Raw genomic sequence first — 23,043 nt, 5'->3', positions numbered from 1 at the left:
AATGGTAAGTTGTTTTGCTAGTTTCCTCTGTCTGTCCTTCAGGGGGTAGTTTCAGGATTTGAGATCAGATTTGGTTTGTCAAAAAATTGCAATATTGTTATTATCTCCATTGTTCACTTACCATTAGTGGTTTAAAGAAATACAGTAATGTATTTTATTTTCATTTACCTAACATAAAGGGTAGAAAGCAATTTTATATAATATCAGCATTAGTTAATTGTCATGGAAACAGATTTTCTTTAACCCATACATAAGGGCATTTAAAAAATAAAAAGAAGTGTGGAAAACTTGAAAAACTGTTTTGTCCACTGAAAATGCATTAAATTATAGCTTGAATGACATTTTCTTGGGATATTTTGATATAGTGTTTGTACTTTTAGCAGATTGAAAATGTATTGTTAGCAACATCATGGAAGTGTTTTCCACATCTATCCCCTTGTTATTGTTTTTAAGTATTTTAAAACGTTATTTTTAATTAGATTTTTTTTGGTTAGAGTTTCAACCTTTTTGTTCTGAATAAATTAATTAAGTTTTCATTTAGAGACTATATTGGAAAGCGGTCAGTTGTAAACAAAAGAATGCATTATAGTCTGTTTAAGCTAAGAAACGACTTAATACAGGAAGTTACATGGTTAAATAATTGTGAGAATGTAAAAATTCAGTATCTAGGCTAAGGTTTTAGGAAAATTTTAGCACCCAGATATATTCTGTCTCTGCCAAAATCAGTAAAACTGCTCCATCACTGCAGAAATTGATGAACCAAGAATCTGCTAGCTTCAGAACGTTCCACCATAGCCATGACCTGTGTTAGCCAAATGGATGTTCTACATTCTTAGCTTTCTTTTACCTGATGTAAGTCTTGAAAATGCATCTGATTGCTATACAGTACATTATATTCAAAACTCTAGATGAAAGGAAATCTTTGGTATGCACTTTTTCCTGTCTGTAATCTGCTTCTGAGATATTGCAGGAATAGACATTGAATGAGCCAATTCCCAGTATTTGCCACAGTCAACAGCTATTCAACAATGACACATAGCACACATACTCTGCTTCTTGTGCTTACAAACTGAACAACAATTACAGCAATAGCCTACTACCAACTACACTAACATCAACCATTCACTGAATGCTCTTATCCTATTCTTTAGGGGAGACAACTCATCTGTCACATTTATATATCTGGGTGTTTTTAATTCCCCATTTATTTCAGTCACAATCTGTCCTCAATTTTTTGCAATCTATGAAATGAAAGTTAAATTTACATACCACCATCCCATACAAAATAATACTGTAAAATGGGAAGGGAAGAGAGAGAATTAATTAAATTATATAAGTATATAATAAAATTACAAAACAATGGACATTTCATACGGTCTTTGTTTTCACAACAACCATGAGACCATAATTCACATGTATGATAATTTTTGGGACATATTCCATGCATTTTCTTTGTTCCCACTCAGGATCTTTGCTGAACTGGGTTCTTTATCTGACTAAATGACTTAGGTTTTATTTTTGATGTTTCTGAATCCTTTATTATATGGCTATTTTATCTTGATATCATCTTAATAGGTTTTACCATTAGATAGAGAGAAAATAGTCATCCCTCCATGTTCCCTTTGTGTAGGAGGAATCTCACTTTTCTGTGATGATCTGAATAATTCTCCCCACAAACACATCAACTTTTTTGTTTCTTGTTTGCTGTAATAGCCCCCATATCATAGTGCTGCATCAGGGGCTTAGTACTTGTCTGAGCTGTAGGTTGGCACACTGAACAATCAGTTTTGGTAGTAGTGTAACCTATCCTGATGAAGAGAAGTTTCTGTAAAGTCCAAGTATAAATCTCTACCACAGTCAGCATGTCCTCTTTTTGTCTGAGCTCATTTAGTGACCTGGGAAGTTGTAGAGAGAAGAAGAATTTCCACAGAGGTCTACTCAAATATCTAAAGTATTTTTCTAAGGTGAGAATTCACACAAGACAGAACTTCTCACACACATCCTATTTGGAGAGTTCTATCAGCACAGCTTCTCCTTTTCTCTCATCTTTCACTCATGTTCTTTCCAGGTTTTTGTCTATAAAGCCAAATTACAAACATATGCTCATGAAATCAGAAAAGTTCCATACATCTAACCACTTATCTTTCTAGGAAAAGTGAATAACTGTACGTTCAGCTTGAAATTCTGCCCTTCGGAAATATTTCCTTTCCTCTCAATTTCCCAGCATCACCTTCAGTGGGATTATAATGCTTCAGAACCATGCTTTAGTATTTTCTTAACCACTGTGGCACGTTGCATTTTTAGACTCAATTCTAAATATTCACTGCTTCACAAACCAGATTCTTGGCCATGTTACTTTGTAAATTATTCTCCCTAAGGCATCAGAGTATAAGTCCTTACTCATTTGCTTAGATCTTTCTTTATGTCTTTGCCCAAAAGAATGCAACTGAAGTGCTGATGTTCTAGTTCTGACCAAGGTCTTACATATTTCCACATACCTTCTCGTACCTTTGTCATCACCATGAGGAATATGGTGAAGCTTCCCTGGACAGTGAAGCCTGAAGCTGAATGCCCTATATAGCTGCAGTGAGAAGAAAATTCACCTAACTGAGCATAGAAAACATCAGCTAAATCTCAAGACCCAAATATACAGATTTGTTTGCAATAATGAATGATTATTATCTAAAACCACATCGTTTTAGAGTTAGACGCACAGCATTATCGTGGCAATAGCTAGACAATATACTCAATAGCAAGACTGAAGGGGAGTCTTTATGAAATCATAATTGTGAGTTAAGGAAAGGGTGTTAGTGCAGCACGACTGAGTGAAATGAGAGTGGGGTCAACTGAGTAAAAACATGCTTATAAGGATAAAGTTAGATAAAATGTCAAGATTAGCAACTCCTAAAGCATTCTTCTTCATAGAAACATAGAATAGCCAAGAAAAAACTGTCAGAATCAACTTTGTCGAAACTCTGGAAAGCACTCGAAGATTTACAGCAATGCAAATAAATATAAATCAAAACAAAAATAGGCAAATTTTAAATGTAGGGACGCCTTGTGATGTTTTTATTTGACCTTTCTCTAATACTCCTCAGCTCAGTGATGGCCTTAAAGATGGCATCCTGTGTTCCCAATATGAACGCTGTTCTCTAGATCTAGAGAGAAAAGGGCAGACCTTATTTAAAAAGAGTTGTATTTCTTTATTCCAACCTGCTCGACGACTATTTAAAGGATTCATGCAAGGTACTTGTATGTGCTTGGCCTAACTAGTAACGATGGACATAAAGGCTGTGCACATTCCTCAAAAAAAAAAAAAAAAAGTAAAATTGAGAAAAAAAACCGATAATCATTTGTGACAAAATACTGTGGTTGTGGTTGAGGCATACAGTAGAGTACTTAAAGTTAGGAAGACAAAGCTAGCGAAAGAGTTTATTTGAGTAATCATGGTATTTAAAAGTGCATATGTGGACTAGGGTATTAGAAATCTGTGCACATGGCCAGAATAGGACATAAGCTAAATAAATAAGAAGACTTTATGTTTTTATGTTTGGCTAATGTCTAGTCTCAAAGCAAGCCTAGCTGCTCATTGAAAGAATTCCCTAGCACAGAACCCATCTTCAAAGATTGGGTGAAATTTTTTCTTCTTCTTCTTCTTTTTTTTTTTTTTCTTTCTTTCTATTCCACTCTCAGTCTCGCTTTTTCTTTCAGTTTTTTTTAGGGTTTTTTTTTTTTTTTTTTTTTTTTTTCATTTCATTTCATCTTTTTTTGGCTCTTTACAAAAATGTTTTAGAAAAGTCACTAAACAAACAAATAATTACAGTTTACAGCAAACAGTATGCCACTTCAGGAAAAAAAAAAGTTACTAAGTAGGCAAAGAAAACAGAAGTAATAGTTTACTCACAGGGTAAAACAACAGAAACTTCCCCTAAGGAAGTAGAGAGACAAGATTTACTAAAATACTTTAAATAAACTAAATATACTCAAAAAGCTAAAGGAAATTATGGGAAAAGAGCTAAAGAAAATCAGGATAATTATTTACGAACCTGATGAGAATAAAAATGAAATGATAGAAATTATAAAAAGGAATTAGATGGCTAAAAAGTAGAATAATTAAAATTAGTAATGCATTAAAAAAGGATTCAGCAGCAGTTTTGAACAGGCAGAACAACGAATTAATGAACTTTAATATAGGTCATTTGAAAGAATCTTATCTGAGGAACAATAAGAAATAAAGAAATAAAAGTGAATTGAGCCTAATGGACCTGTTAGACATCACCAGAAGAATCAAAATATTCATATGAGAGCTCCAACAGGAGAAGAGAGAAAGGGTCAGAAAGAAAATATAAATAAATGAGAAATTTACCTATTAGGTGAAAGAATAAATCTACACATCTAAGAGGCTCAACAAACTCCCAGTAAAGTAAATGCAAGGATATCTACACCAAGACACATTATAATTAGCCTATCAAAAGATATAGACAAATAGAATCTTCAAAGCAACAAAGCAACTCGGGCCAGGCATTGTGGCTCACGCCTGCAATCCCAGCACTTTGGAAGGCTCAGGTGGACGGATCACAAGGTCAGGAGTTCGAGACCATCCTTGCCAACATGGTGAAACTCCATCTCTACTAAAAATACAAAAATTGACTGGATGTGGTGGCACCCTCCTGTAATCCTAGCTACTCGGGAAGCTGAGGCAGGAGAATCACTTGAACCCGAAAGGCGGAGATCACAGTGAGCCGAGATCGTGCCACTGCACTCCAGCCTGGCAACAGAGTGAGATTCTGTCTCAAAAAAAGAAAGAAAAAAAAAAAAAACGAAAGAAAGAAACAACTCCTCATATACAAGGAAGCTGCAATAAGATTAATGGCAGATTTATCCTGAGATTCATGTAGGCCAGAAGGTAATGAATGCATTTAAAGTGCTAAGAGAACAAAAAAAAAGTCAAAAAATAATTCTATATCTTGCAAATCTTTCACAAATTAGGGGAAAAATAGGACATTTCTAGATAAAACAAAATCTAACAAAGTTTGTTAACTATAGGCTAGACAACCAGATATTAACCCAAAAAATATGAAGCTGGACTCCTACTTTACACCCCACACAAAATTAACTCAGAATGGATCAGTGGCCTATATATAAGAGCTAAAACTACAAAAATCCAAGAAGACATGGCAGTAAGCCCTAATGGTCTAGAATTTGGGAATAAATTGTTAGATATAATACCAAATACATAAACAACAAAAAAAGAAACAGATTCTATAAAAATTAGAAATATCTGAGTATTGAAATACATTATCAACAAAGTAAAAAGCAACCTGTAGAATAGAAGAAAATATTTGTAAATTACTTATCTAATAAAATCCTAGTGTCTAGAATATATAAAGACATTTATAAGTCAAAACAAAAAGGCAACTCAGTTAAAAAATGGGCAAAGTCCTTAAATAGACACTTCCCCAAAGAAGATATATAAATGGCCAAAAAGCACAAAAGAAGATTGTCACCATCATTAGTAATTAGAGAAAAGTGAAAGCCACAACAAAGTATCACGTTACACTGATTTGGATATCATAAAAAGGAAAAAAAAAAAACTAGTATTGGTGAGGATAAGGAGAAATTGTAACACTCAAATTTCTGGAGAGAATAAAAAATGGTTTAGCATTGTGGAAAACAATTTGGTGGCTCCCCAAGAAGTTAAATATAAAAATCAACAAGTCATCCTGTAGTTTTACTCCTAAGTATATATAATGAACATTTATAGAATGATTACTCCCAAAAGCCACAAGGTGGAAGCAACCCAAGTGTCCATCAACAGACAAAGAAAATGAAGTATATACATACAATGCAACATTGTTAAGCAATAAAAAGGAATGAAATTCTGATATATGCTACAACACAGATGCACCTAGAAAACAATGTGTTGAGTGAAAACAGTCAAACACAAGAAGACAGATATTATCTTATTCTGCTTATATGAAATATCCAGAATTAGTTAAATTCATTGAGACAGAGAGTAGATTGGATGCCACAAGAAGTTTGGAAGAGGATATCACAATGAGTTTTCACTTAATGGGCACAGAGTCTCCATTTGAAGTCATGAAATATTTTGACAAATAGATAGTGGTGATGTTTGCATAACATTGTGAATGTAATTAATGTCACTAAATTTTACCCCTAGTAATGAGGAAAATGGCAAATTTTAGGAAAAATAAATAAATAACAAAGTGAAGCAAACAAAAATATGTCAAAATGTATGCTTACTTCAGATATCTGATAATAAACTGTACTTGCAATGAAATTCTGATAACCTTTTTTGGAAAAAGCTTCTAATCAAACTTTGGAATCTGTTGATATCAGGAAACATTTGAAGGCTAGTCTAATCCAAATAGTGTCTTTACTTTGTTTTCCAAACAAGACTTCAGATTCGTGATCATGTTTGTATTAAGAATTATTGTGTAGTTTTAGTAAAAATTATACTAAGAAGCTCATCATACATATTCCCAATCTGATTATTCCAAATTATGGTATCCTATACAATACTTAGCACCAGTATTAAAGAGATAATTTAGGAGTTTGAAATTCCATCTCTATGACTTCTAGCGAGCCAAAACTGGAACACTGTTATCAACTTTACTGTAAATATTAAAATAGTTTTGATCAAAATATTTAAGAAATTATTTTTAGATGGTCATAGAACTCCCTGATTTTTTGAACTGCCTTTCTTAGGATTGAAACATAAAGATATGATTTTATTTCTTTAAGCTCTGTAGCACAATTATAAGAAGCTCCCAAACACAGAGTTAGTATATTCCTTGTCGATCTTATTCTATTTTTGTAGCTTCATGATCCATCAAAATCTTGATTTCAATAGGTATTTCATATCAAGTAGCAGTTGTTACTGTAAGCAATTGATTCCCTGCTCTGTGATATGGTATCATGAAATTGTGTCCCATCTGCTAATGTTAACTTGATTTTCATTAGTATCAAACCAATCAGATCAGAGAAGCAACCCCAGATTCTTTTTTTTTTTTTTTTTTGTAAGCTGAGGCGCCACAAACATTTTTCATACCACTGTGTGGTTTAGATTATGCAGAATTAATAGGAGGATACACAATTATTAAACGGGCTAGAGGAGCAAGTTCTAGACTGAACTCACTTGAAACTAAGTTAAGCCAGTCCTTTCTGCTACTGCCACATATGGGAAAGCTGCTGTTGCTACTTTAGGAATAACCTATGCGAGAGAGTGCAGCTATCACCATTGTAGCTAGACGTGTGATCTAGACAAATGATGTCATTGCTGTAGTAAGCTGTGGATTCAGGAAGCTTCTGACTTCAGAACTATTCCATACTGTTTTGAGCAAATTTAGTAAAGTAAGTATTCTTCACCCTTTCTCTCTTTCACATACCTTAATTCTGAATTCAGGTATTCAGAAATCAAATTCAGAATTCAAATTTTAAGGAGACTGAAAAGAATATTGAGCAAATGCTATGGTTTGAATGTGTCCCACAAATTTTATGTTTGAAACTTAATCCCCAAATTCATATGTTGATGATATTTGGACGTGGGGTCTTTGGGAGGTATTTAGAATTAGATAAGGTAATCAGGGTGGGGCTCTCACATGGGACTGGCAGCTTTATAAGAGGAGGAAGAATGACCTAGTCTAACATGTTCTTGTCCTCTTGTTATGTGATTCCCTGTATCATGTTATGTCACAGCAGGAAGGCCCTGACAAGATGCCAACACCATGCTCCTGGACATCGCCTCCAGAACTGTCAAAAACAAATTTATTTCTTTTATAAATTACCCAGTCTCAAGTATTCTGTACCAAATAAGACAATATACCCCACATAGGAAAGCAACACAAACATGTTTTGCATTTGTTTGCCATTGCTTTAAAAAGATGTAGGACCAACTGATTTTGATAAAAGAAATCCTATTCAATGCTAAAGAAAGGTTTTCATGAAAGATCTGTCTGAATTTGAAATCAAAAGTCTACAGGAGGTAGGGATATTACACATATTGAAGGGTAACTTCAACAGTTAGGAGATGCAAAATTTCTTTCCTTAGTGGTAGCACATTTAGCACATTTGATTTGGTGTTTTTGTTTGTTTATTTTTAACATGGCCATAACCATTTGACTACATTAAATTCAACCCCAGAAATCCAATTCAACATAGAAATTTGAGCAATATTCTATAATTAGATTTCTAAGCCCTGATTATATTTGGAGCATTGTCTACAGTTTAGATGCTCCCTCCAAAAATTTCTACTGCTGTTCAGGGAGAAGATTTATGAACTTAGCTAAGTCCAAATGCATTATCCTTATTTCTCATTAATCGGCCTTTCTACACATAGCTCCAGAAAATTCTTATCTGTACAATGCATTAGCACCGAAATTTTATCACTACGGTTTTTTCTGTCATGCAGTCTAAAACATTCATAGTCATTTTGATTATTATTAATTTGAGATAAAACTGGGATAATTAGAATAGTTACAATATTTTCTTACACAGATAATAAGAACCACTGAAATTCAATGGTGTCAGGAAAAATATCTTAAGCTTCATTAATAGATGCAGTTCTGTAATTTTTGTTGATGTATTTTAAATGTGTTTTGAAGGAATAATGTTCTTAAATATCGTTGGTATTTGTATGTGCTACAACAAAAACCATTTCATTTTTCATGGGTGACTATCTGAAAATCAATCATGTACATTCTCAGAGTACCTAAGGCCATTTGTTTTCCTATTTTCTTTCTACATAAGGTTTAGAAACCTTGATAAATTAGCATCATTATTAAATTGTGTCTCTTCACAAATGGAATCTTTAGTATTAGTGTGTTAGCCATTGATCCTTAGGTTATGCTGTATTTGCATTTTCAAAAAACAGAGTTAAACTATTATTTTGCCATTTTAATATTTCAACCAGGAATGTAAAACTATGTGGAAAAAATCCTTTTTATAGTGTTCTTGTTACTGAAATGTCAATTGCAACAGACTGATATTTATTTCAAAGTATTTTCCTGCAAGATAGTTCAGAGAATTATCATAGTAATATGATGTTGAATCCATATATCTTACTCTAAACTTTACTAAAAATTTATTTTAAACTTAGAAAAGGGAGAGAAGAAAAGAGAGGGATGAGGACTGGAGAAACAGAAAACATAAAAAGGTAGTACTAAATCAAATAATTTTCATACAATTTTAAATTGATATGGGAAATGAAAATGACAGTGATATTTAAAGAAAATTGCAACTCTAGATAATGTACATGATAACCTACTTATGATTCCTTTGTTTCTACAAATCTTTTTTTAGAAGCTTACAGAAAATTTTACAGAAGATTATGTAAGAAAAACATGGTCTTTCTTTTTATCACATTGAATATTTTCTGTGCTTTAAACCATCCCATTTATTTTATCAATCTTCATCTAAGGGAAAATTGTAAATGTAATATTTGTCAGAGAATTTAAAATGATACTTTAAAAAGTGAAAGTATTTTTGACATGTGATGAAACAAAACATATGAAATTAAAGATAACATTTCAAAATATTATTACTACCATAGATATGTAGAATTTGACCAAAACAGAAAAATCAGTATAGGAATAATGATATTAGGATCTGGTTGAATCCTGTCACATCAAAAAAACCCCTAAAAGTGTTACATATGAATTTTCTTCCTTAGTTAGTAAACACTTATATAATAAATTATGGTTTTGGCCAGGTGCAGTGGCTTGCGCCTGTAATCCCAGCACTTTAGGAGGTCACGGCAGGCAGCTCATGAGGTCACGAGATTAAGACCATTCTGGTCAACGTGGTGAAGCGCTGTCTCTACTTAAATACAAAAATTAGCCAGACATGGTGGCTTGTGCATGTAGGCCCAGCTACTCAGGGCGGGTGGGAGGGGAAGCAGGGGAATTGCTTGAACACAGGAGCAAGAAGTTGAAGTGAGCCGAGATCACTCCAGCCTGGTGACAGTGGAAGACTCCATCTCAAAAACAAAAGCAAAAGCAAACAAACAAACAAAAAGTATGTTTATACAGTAGAGAAGGAATTGGAATTATACTGAAGGAAAGGTAAAGTTAGATAGGTGTTCCATGGTCCTAGAATTAGTTTCTTGTGGTCATTCTTTTTTGTTTCGTGTTTTAGTGTGGCTACACCTTATTATGAAGCATTCACTATTAGACGCTCTATATGCAGTATGATAAAAGTGGGGAATCAAAAAATATATATACACTATGTTATCCACAGAGAGATATTTTTGATAGATTTCATATCCATCAGAAGACAATGTTGTGGGCAATTGTTGATTCATCAGTCAGCTTACTCCAAAAGATTTAGAAGGAAGAGGAACTGATACAGCCTTCTGGAGGACAACTTGTATCCTCATGACTAGCAATAAAAATTGGTAATTAATCTTGGGACAAAATAGATTGCCTTTAATGTTTCTTAGTTTGAGTTAGAAATAACTAGATGTAAAAAACTGACTTCTGATTAATTAAAGGCAAAAATGAAAGGTAAAACTACCAAGTTAGTAGAAGAAACTTTAGGAGAATATCTTTGTGACCTGGAGTGGAGAAGAACTTCAAAAATTAAATTTCAGAAATAAATAATAAGGCAATATAAAAAAGTTTAAATCAAAATATAGGAAATGAAAATGACAATGATATTGAAAGAAAATTGCAACTGGAGATAATGTACATATTAATCTACTTATGATTCCTTTGTTTCTACAAATATTTTTAGAAGCTTACAGAAGATTATGTAAGAAAAGATTTTATATTCAACACAGTATAGCATTGACAAATTTACTTGACAGATGATCAACTGGGGATAGTATTTGCAATGTCTAAAACAGAATATTTGTGTTGCGTCTACAAATTAAACAGAAAATTTCAACTTCAGAAAATTTGGCAAATGTTATGAGTAGCTAATTTAAGGAAAAGGAAATCTTGAAGGCTAACATGCAGATGAATATTAATTGTCAATATAATCTATAATGAAATTTTGTGTATTAGACACAAAATAGCAATGCCAAGTATTGGTGAAAATACTAGAATACAGTAAGTCACGTGATGCGGGTAAGAGTGTACATTGCTGCAGCCATTCTGCAGAACTACAAAACACGTATCTTATGACACAGAAGTCTACTTTTGGGTATATATCCGAGGAAATGATCACACAGGGGCATAAAAGGCACATACCAGTAATAGAGACAGGGAGCAGAGAAATTCTAGTCAGACAGCGTGGGTCCCTGGCAAAGCCCTACCCCAAGTCAAAAAGACTGAGACCACCACCCAACGTGAAGACTTACAATCCCTGTTTCCTGATCAAAAGTTGTCTTTTCCAAAACCACCTATGGCCCTGCCCCATCTCCCATCCTGTAACTATAAAAACCCCAGACTCAGCCTGCAGAGATAGGAGAAGCAGCTGAATGTCAGAGACTATGGCTGGAAGTCGGAGAGCAGAAGCTTGATTTCAGAAGGACAGCTTGATGGCATAATTTCAGAGAAGAATCCAGCTGGAGTTGGCCAGACTTCAGGGGATGACTACCTTCCTGTTCCTTTTTTTTTTCGGCTCCCATTCCCACTGAGACCCACTTTCATCCACAATAAAATCTCCTGCACTTACCATCCTTCAATTCAGTAGTGTAACCTCATTTCTCCTGGACAAGAGCTCAGGAGCCACAACTGTGGATACAAAAGGCTATCACGTTGGCCTTTTGCCCTTGCTGGCAGAAGACAGTCACCTCACACGAAAAGGCAGAGGGCCCACTTATGTCATCTGTGGACACCAGAGCTAAAACAGCACCGTAATACTGTGTCCGGAATTGGTGGGTTCTTTGTCTCGCTGACTTAAAGAATGAAACCACGGACGCTGGTGGTGACTGTTACAGTTCTTAAGGATGATGTGTCCACAGTTTGTTCCTTCTGATGTTCGGAAATGTGCAGAGTTTCTTCCTTCTGGTGGGTTCGTCGTCTTGCTGACTTCTGGAGTGAAGTTGCAGACCTTGGCTGTGAATGTTACAACTCTTAAAGGTGGTGCCTCCGGAGTTGTTCATTCCTCCCAGTGAGTTTGTGGTCTCTATGGCTTCAGGAGTGAAGATGCAGACCTTCCTGGTGAGTGTTACACTTGATAAAGGTGGTGCAGACCCAAAGAGTGAGCAGCAGCAAGATTTACTGTGAAGAGTGAAAAAACAAAGCTCCCATATGGTTGAAGGGAACCTGAGTGCCTTGTGGCTGCTGGTTCGGGTGGCCTGCTTTTATTCCCTTATTTGGCCCCACCCACATCTTGCTGATTGGTCCGTTTTACAGAGAGCTGATTGGTCCATTTTACAGAACACTGATTGGTCCATTTTGACAGAGTGCGGACTGGTGCATTTACAAACCTTTAGCTAGACATAGAGTGCTGATTGGTGCATTTATAATCCTTTAGGGAGACAGAAAAGTTCTCCAGGTCCCCACCCCACCCAGAAGCCCAGCTGGCTTCATGTCTCAATACCACTTCTGGGGCTTCAGGGGTTACAGGAACCCCCACTCCCCCTACATGCTTCTGTGGGACCCCCAAGGAGTTTGCTCTTGCTGGTGCACAAAAGTACTTGCCCTGACTCCTGCACCTGCTCACCTGCGCACTTCCTCCAGCAAGGGGTAGAATGTGGTGGGTCTCAGTGAGTCGAGTTTACAGACTGGCATGGAAGGAGCTGACTGGTTCCTGCATTCATGCACTCCAGTTCCCACCTTGTTTGCTTGCATGTTCCCTCCTGTGAGGATTTGAAAGCTGCTGGCTGGGTAAACAAGGCACCCCTGTTGCAATTCCCATGAAGTGGTCAGAAAAATACCCTGCTTCACCAGGATGCACATTTTATCAATGTGATGTGCATCCTGATACAACCAATCAATGTGGCCATCCATGGGAGAGAAGTGAGATAAAATGTGAATGTGAAAAGTTTGAAGTTTCTGATAGATGTACACATTGCTCCAATTATTACTATTAAAACATTTTTGTTTATTCAGAGTAGCAAATAGCAATGTGATATGTAAGTAATTCAATTTACATAAATAAATATATAGTTGTACCAAACAACATAGTCTGGTTTCTATAGACATAAAACAAATACCATGTGGCAACAGATGAGATTAGTTGGGTTTATCTATTGGTGTGAGTTTTTGAACGTATTTCTATTAGCTGAAATAATGTTCCTGTTTCCTAATCTGATTTAAACCTCCAACTTCTTTGGTAACAATAAATATAAAGGTTTGTTTCTGATAGCAGCATGTTCTTTCTATTCTCAGTCACATTTTATAATTTCTTTACATAACTAATTTTTTTTTTTTTTTTTTTTGAGACAAGAGTCTCGCCCTGTCACCCAGGCTGGAGTGCAGTGGCACAATCTTGGCTCATTGCAAGCTCCACCTCCCAGGTTCATGACACTCTCCTACCTCAGCCTCCCAAATAGCTGGGACTACAGGGGCCCACCACCACGCCTGGCTCTTTTTTTTTTTTTTTTTTTGTATTTTTAGTAGAGACGGGGTTTCACCATGTTAGCCAGGATGGTCTCGATCTCTTGACCTCATGATCCGCTGCTTTGGCCTCCCCATGGTATACTGGACGTTGTGGAAGATATATCGTAGAGGCTGGATTTTGTTATCTTCCTCTGAAAAGTATTACTTTTTGTTGTAAGAGGCAATTAACTCCAGTGGGTTCATATTCTAAAGTGTCTCTCCATGATGGGGGCAGCAGCCAAAATCTCCGCTGAATTCTTTCAACCAATCAGCTGAAACAACGGGCCTCTGGTGAAAAGCTTTGTAGAGTATGCCTAATTCATACATTAAATATTTGGATAGAATTTGTACCCAGATATTTGAGGTCATCGTCTCATAGCTCTTTCATTTCTAATACATTTTTGCTCACATGCCAGCTACCCTGGCAACACTAACTTTCATTCATTGTCTCCAAATCAATAATACTGTGGCTTTTTTCTTGAGTTCCAGCTAATATTAGAAAAATATTTAGTCCTGATTTTATAATTTCTTTTTGAAATTAATTAAGTTTGTTTTCGTAAGTTAGTGGGGTACAGGTGGCATTTGGTTACATGAGTAAGTTCTTTTCTGGTGATTTGTGAGATTTTGTTGCACCCATCACCTGAATAGTATACACTGCACCATATTTGTAGTCTTTTATCCATCATCCCTCTCCCACTCTTCCTCCCCAAATCCCCAAAGTCCATTGTATTATTCTTTTGCCTTTGCATCCTTGTAGCTTAGCTCCCACATATCAGTGAGAACACATGATGTTTGGTTTTCCATTCCTGAGCTACTTCACTTAGAATTATAGTCTCCAGTCCCCTCCAGGTCACTGAAAATGCTGTTAATTCATTCCTTTTCATTACTCCATAGTATTCCATCGTACATATATACCACAGTTTCTTTATCCACTCATTGATTGATGGGCACATGGGTTGGTTCCATGATTTTGCTATTGTGAATTGTGCCACTGTAAACATGTGTGTGGAAGTATCTTTTTTGAATAATGACTTCTTTTCCTTTGAGTAGATACCCAGTAGTAGGATTAGTGGATCAAATGGTAGTTCTACTTTTAGCATCGATGTTTGTCAATGATATCAGTCTTTAGTTTTCTTTTTTGGTTATGTCCTTTCCTGGCTTTGGTATTAGGGTGATGCTGGCTTTATAAAATGAATTAGGGAGAGTTCCTTCTTTCTCTATTTTGTGAAATGGTGTCAAATGGATTGGTACCACTTATTTGAATGTCTGGTAGAATTCTGCTGTTAATCCATATGATCTTGGACGTTTTTTGTTATTATTATTATGTATTATTATTATTATTATTATTAAGGCAGAGTCTTGCTCTGTTGCCCAGGCTGGCATGCAGTGGTGCAATGTCGGCTCACTGCAACCTCCGCCTCCAGGGTTCAAGTGATTCTCCTGCCTCAGCCTCCTGAGTAGCTGAGACTACAGGTGCTCGCCACCACACCTGGCATTTTTTTTGTATTTTTAATAAAGATAGGGTTTCACCGTGTTAGCCAGGATGGTCTTGATCTCCTGACCTCATGATCTGCCCGTCTCGGCTTACCAAAGCGCTGGGATTACAGGAGTGAGCCACCGAGCCCGTCCGGTAATTTTTAAATTAGCATTTCAGTCTCACTGCTTGTTATTGATGTGTTCAGGGTATCTAATTCTTCCTGATTTATGCTAGGAGGGTTGTTTTTTTCCAGGAATTTATACATTTCTTCTAGCTTTTCTAGTTTATGTGTGTAAAGGTGTTCATAGTAGCCATGAATGATCTTTTGTATTTCAGTGGTGTCAGCTGTAACATCTCCTTTTCATTTCCTAGTGAGGTTATTTGGATTTTCTCTCTTCTTTTCTTGGTTAATCTTGCTAATGGTCTATCAAGTTTACTTATCTTTTCAAAGAACCAATGTTTTGTTTCATTTATCTTTTGTATTTTTGTGTTTGTTTGTTTGTTTGTTTCTATTTCGTTTAGCTCTGCTCTGATCTTGGTTATTTCCTTTCTTCTGCTGGGTTTGGGTTTGGCTTATTCTTGTTTCTCTAGTTCTTTAAGGTGTGACCTTAGAAGGTCAGTTTGTGCCCTTTTGGTCTTTTTGATGTAAGCACTAGGGGTTATGAACTTTCCTCTTAGTACCGCCTTTGCTGTATCCCAGTGGTTTTGATAGGTTGTGTCATTATTGTCATTCAGCTCGATTTAATTTCCATCTTGATTTTGTTTTTGTCCCATTGCTCATTCAGGAGCAGGTTATGTAATTTCCATGTATTTGCATGGTTCTGAAGATTTCCTATGGAGTTGATTTTCCAGTTTTATTTCACTGCGGTCTCAGAGAGTGCTTGATATAATTTCAGTTTTCTTAGATTTATTGAAGCTCATTTTATGGCCTAAAATATGGTCTCTCTTGGAGAAAGTTCCATGTGCTGTTGAATAGAATGTTTATTCTGTGGTTGTTGGATGAAATGTTCTGTACATACCTGTTAAGTCCATTTTTTCCAAGGTTTAGTTTAAATCCATTGTTTCTTTATTGACTTTCTTTCTTAATGGCTTGTCTAGTGCTGTCAGTGGAATATTGAAGTCCCGCACTATTATTGTGTTGCTGACTATCTCATTTCTTAAGTCTTTCACTAATTGCTTTATAAATACAGGATCTCCAATGTTAGGTGTGTATATATTTAGGGTTGTGATATTTTCCTGTTGGACAAGGCATTTTACCATTACATAATGTCCCTCTTTGTTTTTGTTTTTTTTTTTTTTTAGATGGGGTTTTGCTCTTGCTGCTCAGGCTGGAGTGCAATGGCACAATCTCGGCTCACCATAAACTCCACCTCTCAGATTCAAGCAATTCTCCTGCCTCAGCCTCCCGAGTAGCTGGGATTGCAGGCATGTGCCACCATGCCTGGCTACTTTTGTATCTTTAGTAGAGATGGGATTTCTCCATGTTGGTCAGGCTGGTCTCGAACTCCTGATATCAGGTGATCTGCCCACCTCAGTCTCCCCAAATGCTGGGATTACAAGCATGAGCCATCGTGTCCAGCCCCTCTTTGTCTTTTTTAACAGCTGTTGCTTTAAAATTTGTTTTGTCTGATACAAGAATAGCTACCCCTGCTCACTTTTGGTGTCCATTTGCATAAAATGCCTTTTTCCACAGCTTTACTTTATTTGAATCCTTATGTGTAAGGTGAGCTCCCTGAAGACAGCAGGTGGTTGATTGGTGAGTTCTTATCCATTCTGCAGTTCTGTATCTTTTAAGTGGAGCATTTAGGCCATTCACATTTAAAGCTGGTATTGAAAGGTAAGGTACTGTTGCATTTGTCATGCTTTTTGTTGCCTGTGTACTTTGGTTTATTTGTTTTTTTGTTTTTGCTTTTTAAAATGTAGTTTTATTTTATAGTCTTGTGTGATTTATGCTTTAAAGAGGTTCTGTTTTGATGTGTTTCCAGGATTTGTTTCAAGATTTAGAGCTCCTTTTAGCAGTTCTTGTAGTGGTAATTTGGTAATGGCGCATTCTCTCAGCATTTGTTTGTCGGAAAATGACTGTATCTTTCCTTCACATATGATGTTTAGTTTTGCTGGATACAAAATTCTTGGCTGATAATTGTTTTGCTGGAGGAGGCTGGAGATAGGAACCCAATCCCTTCTGTCTTTTAGGGTTTCTTCTAAGAAATCTGCTGTTAATCTCATAGGTTTCCCATTATAGGTTACTTGGTACTTCTGTCTCACAGCTCTTAAGAGTCTTTCCTTCATCCTAACTTTGGATAACCTGAAGACAATGTGCCTAGGTGCAGAACTTATTGCGATGAATTTCCCAGGTGTTCTTTGTGCTTCTTGTATTTGGATGTCTAGGTCTCTAGCAGGTTGGGGAAGGATTCCTCAATTCTTCCCCAGAATATGTTTTCCAAGCTTTTAGAGTTCTCTTCTTCCTCAGGAACACCAATTATTCTTAAGTTTGGTCATTTAACGTAATCCCAGACTTCTTTGAGACTCTGTTCATATTTTCTTATTCTTTTTTCTTTGTCTTTGTTGGATTGGGTTAACTTGAAGACCTTGTCTTCATATTCTGAATTTCTTTCTTCTACTTGTTCAATTCTATTGCTGACATTTTCCAGAACATTTCTCATTTCTAAAAGTGTGTCCAAAGTTTCCTGAATTTTTTGTTTTTTCTTTAAGCTGTTTCCTTGAGTATTTCTCCCTTCAATTCTTGTATCATTTTTTGGATTTCCTTGCATTGGGCTTTGCCTTTCTCTGGCCCCTCCCTGATTAGCTGAATAACTAACCTCCTGAATTCTTTTTCAGGTAAATCAGGGATTTCTTCTTGGCTTGAAACCATTGCTGGTGATCTAGTGTGATTTTTGGGGGTTGCTGAAGAACTTTGTTGTGTCATATTTACCAGGGTTGGTTTTCTGGTTCCCTCTCATTTGGCTAGGCTCTGTCAGAGGGAAGTTCTAGGGATGAAGGCTGTTGTTCAGATTCTTTCATCCCACGGGGTGTTTCCTTGATGTAGTACTCTTCCCCTTTCCATATGAATGTGGCTTCCTGTGAGCCAAACTGCACTGATTGTTGTCTCTATTCTAGGTCTAGCCACTCAGGGAGTCTACCCAGGTCTGGGCCAGTACTAGAGGTTGTCTGCACAGAGTCTTGTGACATGAATGGTCTATGGGACTCTCAGCTGTGGATACCAGCACCTGTTCCAGTGGAGGTAGCAAGGGGTGGGTGCAATGGACTCCATGAGAGATTTTAGGATTGGGGGTTTAATGCCCTATTTTTTTGTGTGCTGGTTTGCCTCCGACCAGGAGGTGGCGCTTTCCAGAAAGCATCAACTGTAGTAGTATAGAGAGGGACCAGAGGTGGGTGGGGCCCTGGAACTCCCAAGATAGTATGCCCTTTGTCTTCTGCTACCAGGGTGGATAGGGAAGGACCATCAGGGGGAGTGGGCTATGCATGTCTGAGCTCAGACTCTCCTTGGGTGGGTCGTGCTGCTGCTGCTGTGGGAGATGGAGTGAGATTACCTGGAGTTGTGTATCTAAGAAGATTATGGCAGCCTCTACTGTATCATGCAGGTTGTCAGGAAAGTGGAGGAAGTCAGCAGTCACAGGCCTCACATAGCTCCCACAGAAAATGAAGGGCCAGTCTCACTCCCACCTTAACACCCTCAACAGCCCCTAGTCTGTTTCCACGTGGAGAGTGTGATGGGGTTGAAAACTTGCCCTGGGCTACCTGCTTCCCAGCTGTGAGACAAAAGGGCTTCGTTCTTCCCCTGCCTGTGGAGTCTGCATACCAGATTTGCCCCCTCCCTGGAGTTCTGTCCAGGAGGCTTCTTACCCCATGCAGATTGTTACGACATTCAGCTAGAGATTTCTTTCTCCCTGTGGAGTTTTACCCCTGTTCCTCTGGTCAGCCACTTGATGGATCCCTTTGGTGACAGGCAGGAACGGCCTGCTAGGGTACACAGTGAGCTCCCAGGGCCTTTATGCTTCTTCCTCTATTCCTGTATTTCACTCCACTCTCTAAATTGGCTCAGCTCCAAGTAAGGTCAGAAACTTCTCCCGCAAACAAAGTCAGCTTCTCCAGTTGGGTTGGTGTTCTGGAGAGGACTTTCCCACTTCCACAACTGGGACACACACAGTATTTGGAGTGTGTCCCGGCTCCTGCAGGAGCAGTCCACTTCCGTCAGAGGGTCTATGGGTCCTCTTGGGATTGCTCGTTTGTTCTTGCAGTCTCTCTGGAGCTAAAATTCACAATGCAAGCTATCGCATGCTGCTCTGTCTGTAGTTGCAATCCAGTCTTGCCTCCTATCTGCCATGATGATTGATTTTACAATTTCTATTTATGGAAAGATCAATCCAATATTAACTACTCTGTCATTAATGGCATAATACAGTATTTAATAGGTAAATTAACGTAAATATGAAGAAAAATTTCCAAAAAGCATTAAAAATAATTTTTCTCCTCAGGGGTACACTTATTATAACTCCCCCAAATTTTCTACGTCATGAAAAATTTTATTTTGTAGTATTAAACACTGTGAGAAGAATCTAAAGTGGTAAAATCTGAAAATAAATTATTAAATAATATGCATAAAATGTATACTTGAATCTTAAAATGGCAAGGTCCCTTTTAATATGGCTAATGTCTTATTTTAACCTCAAATTCAGTTTTACACTCTACACTCCATCCACATGGACCAAATTGCTTTGTGTATTCCCCAAAGGCACCAAACTTCCTGTTCTTCAAAGGTATTATAACTTCTCTAACTTTTCCTATTTATGTGCAGAAGCACACATAAGTTTGCCTTTTGAAATCCTAGGAAAGTTCAAAGAAATAAATGTAATTAGTCTTCAATTCACTTATCAAACTTATTTTGTTTTTCAGCATCCTCCTGAAATTTCACATCTTATGGAAGCCTGTCCTAGCATTTTCAGACAATATTAATGTTCCCATATTACTCTTTTCTCATCTGTTGAGTGAGCACACTTACAAGTTTATTATAATCATTTTCATTATCTTCAAAATGCAGCAAAGATTCCTCATTCAGTAATTTAGCCTCAGCAAACTTTACAAATGCTCGATAAATATTTATTGAGATAATGAATAAATAGATAAGTGAATGGATAAATAAATAAATGGCACTTTATATCTCTCCAAGAGAAACCCCTCTAGAAAGAGGGATTATGTGGGAATTGTGGATACAGTAGAAATATTTAGGAGTTATAAAACATTCCTAAAATTATGCTGTCTATGTAGGTGCTTCCTAACCTCACCTATAAAGATTGCTCTAGTTTGAAAGACAGTATAGAAAAAGAAATAATCATTTATGCACTAATCATAAGATACAATGAACTAATTATTTGATTTGATTATTCAAACATTTAAAAATACTAATCCAATGGGATAAAAGTTTTAAATGGTCTTTTTTGGACCCAGAAATCTATAATAATTATTTGAAAAGTGATACATATCTCATTAAGGTTTCTGAGCCATTATTTCATCAATTGTCCCAATATTAAAGAGACTAGGATCTGAGAAACAAAGGATAAAGGACCTCTGAAGAACAAAATGAGGGATAGGAAATAGAATAGCACTACTATGAATGAAATAGATGATTTTTTTCAAAGTAAATTTCTTTTCACTACACTTAATTTATAATTCAAACTGATTTTCAAAAGACTTTAATGACACCACAGAAGCAATATTAGAACTGAGTTAATGCATCATAAACAGTACTGCCTGATGTACATGACTTTGAAATTGATTTATTCAAATTCTAGAAAAATTAGAGTAAATATATACTCTACATTGCAGTGTTTTCTTATGAAATTACATTTTATACTAGAATTTAAAAAATAAAAAACTATTTGAGTTGACTGTATAAGGGCCATTTTATGTAATTTATCTGTGCTTAGAGGTAAAGTGGAAACTAGGGGAGACAAAATTAAAAACCTGAAACTTTCAAAATGAAAGAGTTTCGGTTTTAATATTTGTTAAAAGTTGAAACATGATGCTTTATAGCCACCATTCATATTACATTCTTGCTTATTTTAGACTTGACCAACACACATTAACATAATTATTGAAGGTCTACAAACTGAAATATCCTTGATATCTTAAGTAATAGATATTGCTTAATTTAACAATATAGAGAAAATATTCATTAAATTTATTCCAAAGGAAATTAATGAAAATTATGGCATTTTGGAGAATTACATTAGATCTATAATAATTTCTAAGAAGGGATTCAATTTAGAATATCTTAGTATGAATCATCTATTGCTGTGTGACAGTTGCTACAACGTTAGCAGCTTAAGACACCACTCATTTATTTTCTCAAAGTCCGCTAGGGCAGAAGGCAAGGCTGACTCAACTGGCGAATCTCTGTTACTGGTCTCACATTGCTGAAATCAGAGTGTTGACAGGATGGGCTCTTCTCTGGAGGCTCTAAGAAAGAATCTCTTTTCAGAGTAATCTAAGTTATTGGCAGAATTTAGCTCTATGACTTGTAGGAGTAAAGTTCTCTTTTCTTATTTACTGCCTGCCAGGGTATGCTCTTAGCTCATAGAGGCCACTCTCCAGTCCTTGCTTATGGTTCTCTCCATCATATGTCAAAAACAGCATTTTCATTGTCAGCTTTCCAATTTCTATGACTTTTCCTTTTCCAACTAGCTGGAGAAAACTCTGTGTTTAAGGATTCATGCAATTTGATTAAGTCTGCCTGATAATCCAAAATAATTAACTTATTTTAAAGTAAAAATGTAACATATTCACAAGACATAAAATATTATACTCATCGTTCCTAGTGTTACCCTGGGAAATCTTAGAGGTCTCCTCCTACAGTCTCGTCTATGATCCTCACTTGGAAAAACAATTATTTAGATTTATGCCAATAAAATATGCAAATCCTATAAATTTCCCCCTAAAAATCTGAAAAGGACTTTTCTTTTGGCTCAATTTTCACTTTTAAAGTGCTATTTTTTGTATCATTTGTCCTGCTAAGAGAATCATTTTATATCGTTTGTCCTGCTAAGAGAAAGAATACTCATTCAGGTAAATGGTTTTGAAGTTTTTACCTAAACATAACAGTAGAAAAGCAATGATAAGAAAATTGTTGAGGCAGGAAATTTAGATCACCATTCCCATCTAAATCAAAGAATACGTCCAAAACAGTATATGTCATGTTTCTAGTCATCAGAGAAATCAAGGGAACCCACAACAATGTCAGATAGTCTCACAGAGATTTGTCATGCAAGATGTATTTCTGACGGATGGCATCCCTGGGAGTGTATTTGATTATGTTTCTAGTATTTCAGTTGTAAACAAATGCTTCTGTTGTTATCTTTAATAAGCCTCTAAGAGAAATCATAGATAATTTAGAACAGCTTTTTTTAATGGGCCAAGTCTTCCTGATAATTTCAGACACTGATAAAGACAGTTTCTTCTTTCTGATACTTAGATGTTTCATTAAACTTGAAAAACATACAACAAAACTTAAGAGCTAATATGATTGAAATAACGGTCATAAAAATGTCTCATAATTTAGGTATCATTTCTGTAGATAAGAACTGCTAAGGTAAGGAGGGTTGTCTATAAAATAATATGAAATGCAGCATTTAAATCAATATGTATTCTATGGTGTCAGTGTTCTTAACAGCAGGCTAATTATATGGTTAATACTACATGAATCATAATTTCAAAGAATATGTTAATATAAAATAAAATTAGAGTAAGATTATTTAAAAGTTTCAATGTAGTTCAATTTGATACCATACTTCTTAGCTATAACTTTTCTACTATCCTGTTGACTTCTCCTTGTGAAAAAATATAATAGAAGCCCTCAGCCATGTGCAACTGGAAGGAACTAAAGGTGAATCGTGCTGAGACAATACCTGTTACAGGCAGAGGAATTATCACAGGTGCCATCCCAAGGCAACTCCACCATGCTTATCCTGTTCTAAAGAAGGCCTTTAGAAACCAGAGTTTCTGTCTTTGATTCAGGATGTTTCCAAGGCAGCATTACTTCCA

Source organism: Theropithecus gelada, chromosome 5 (assembly GCF_003255815.1).
Source record: "Theropithecus gelada isolate Dixy chromosome 5, Tgel_1.0, whole genome shotgun sequence".
Classification (NCBI taxonomy): domain Eukaryota; kingdom Metazoa; phylum Chordata; class Mammalia; order Primates; family Cercopithecidae; genus Theropithecus; species Theropithecus gelada.
Note: the sequence above shows the minus strand (reverse complement) of the source record.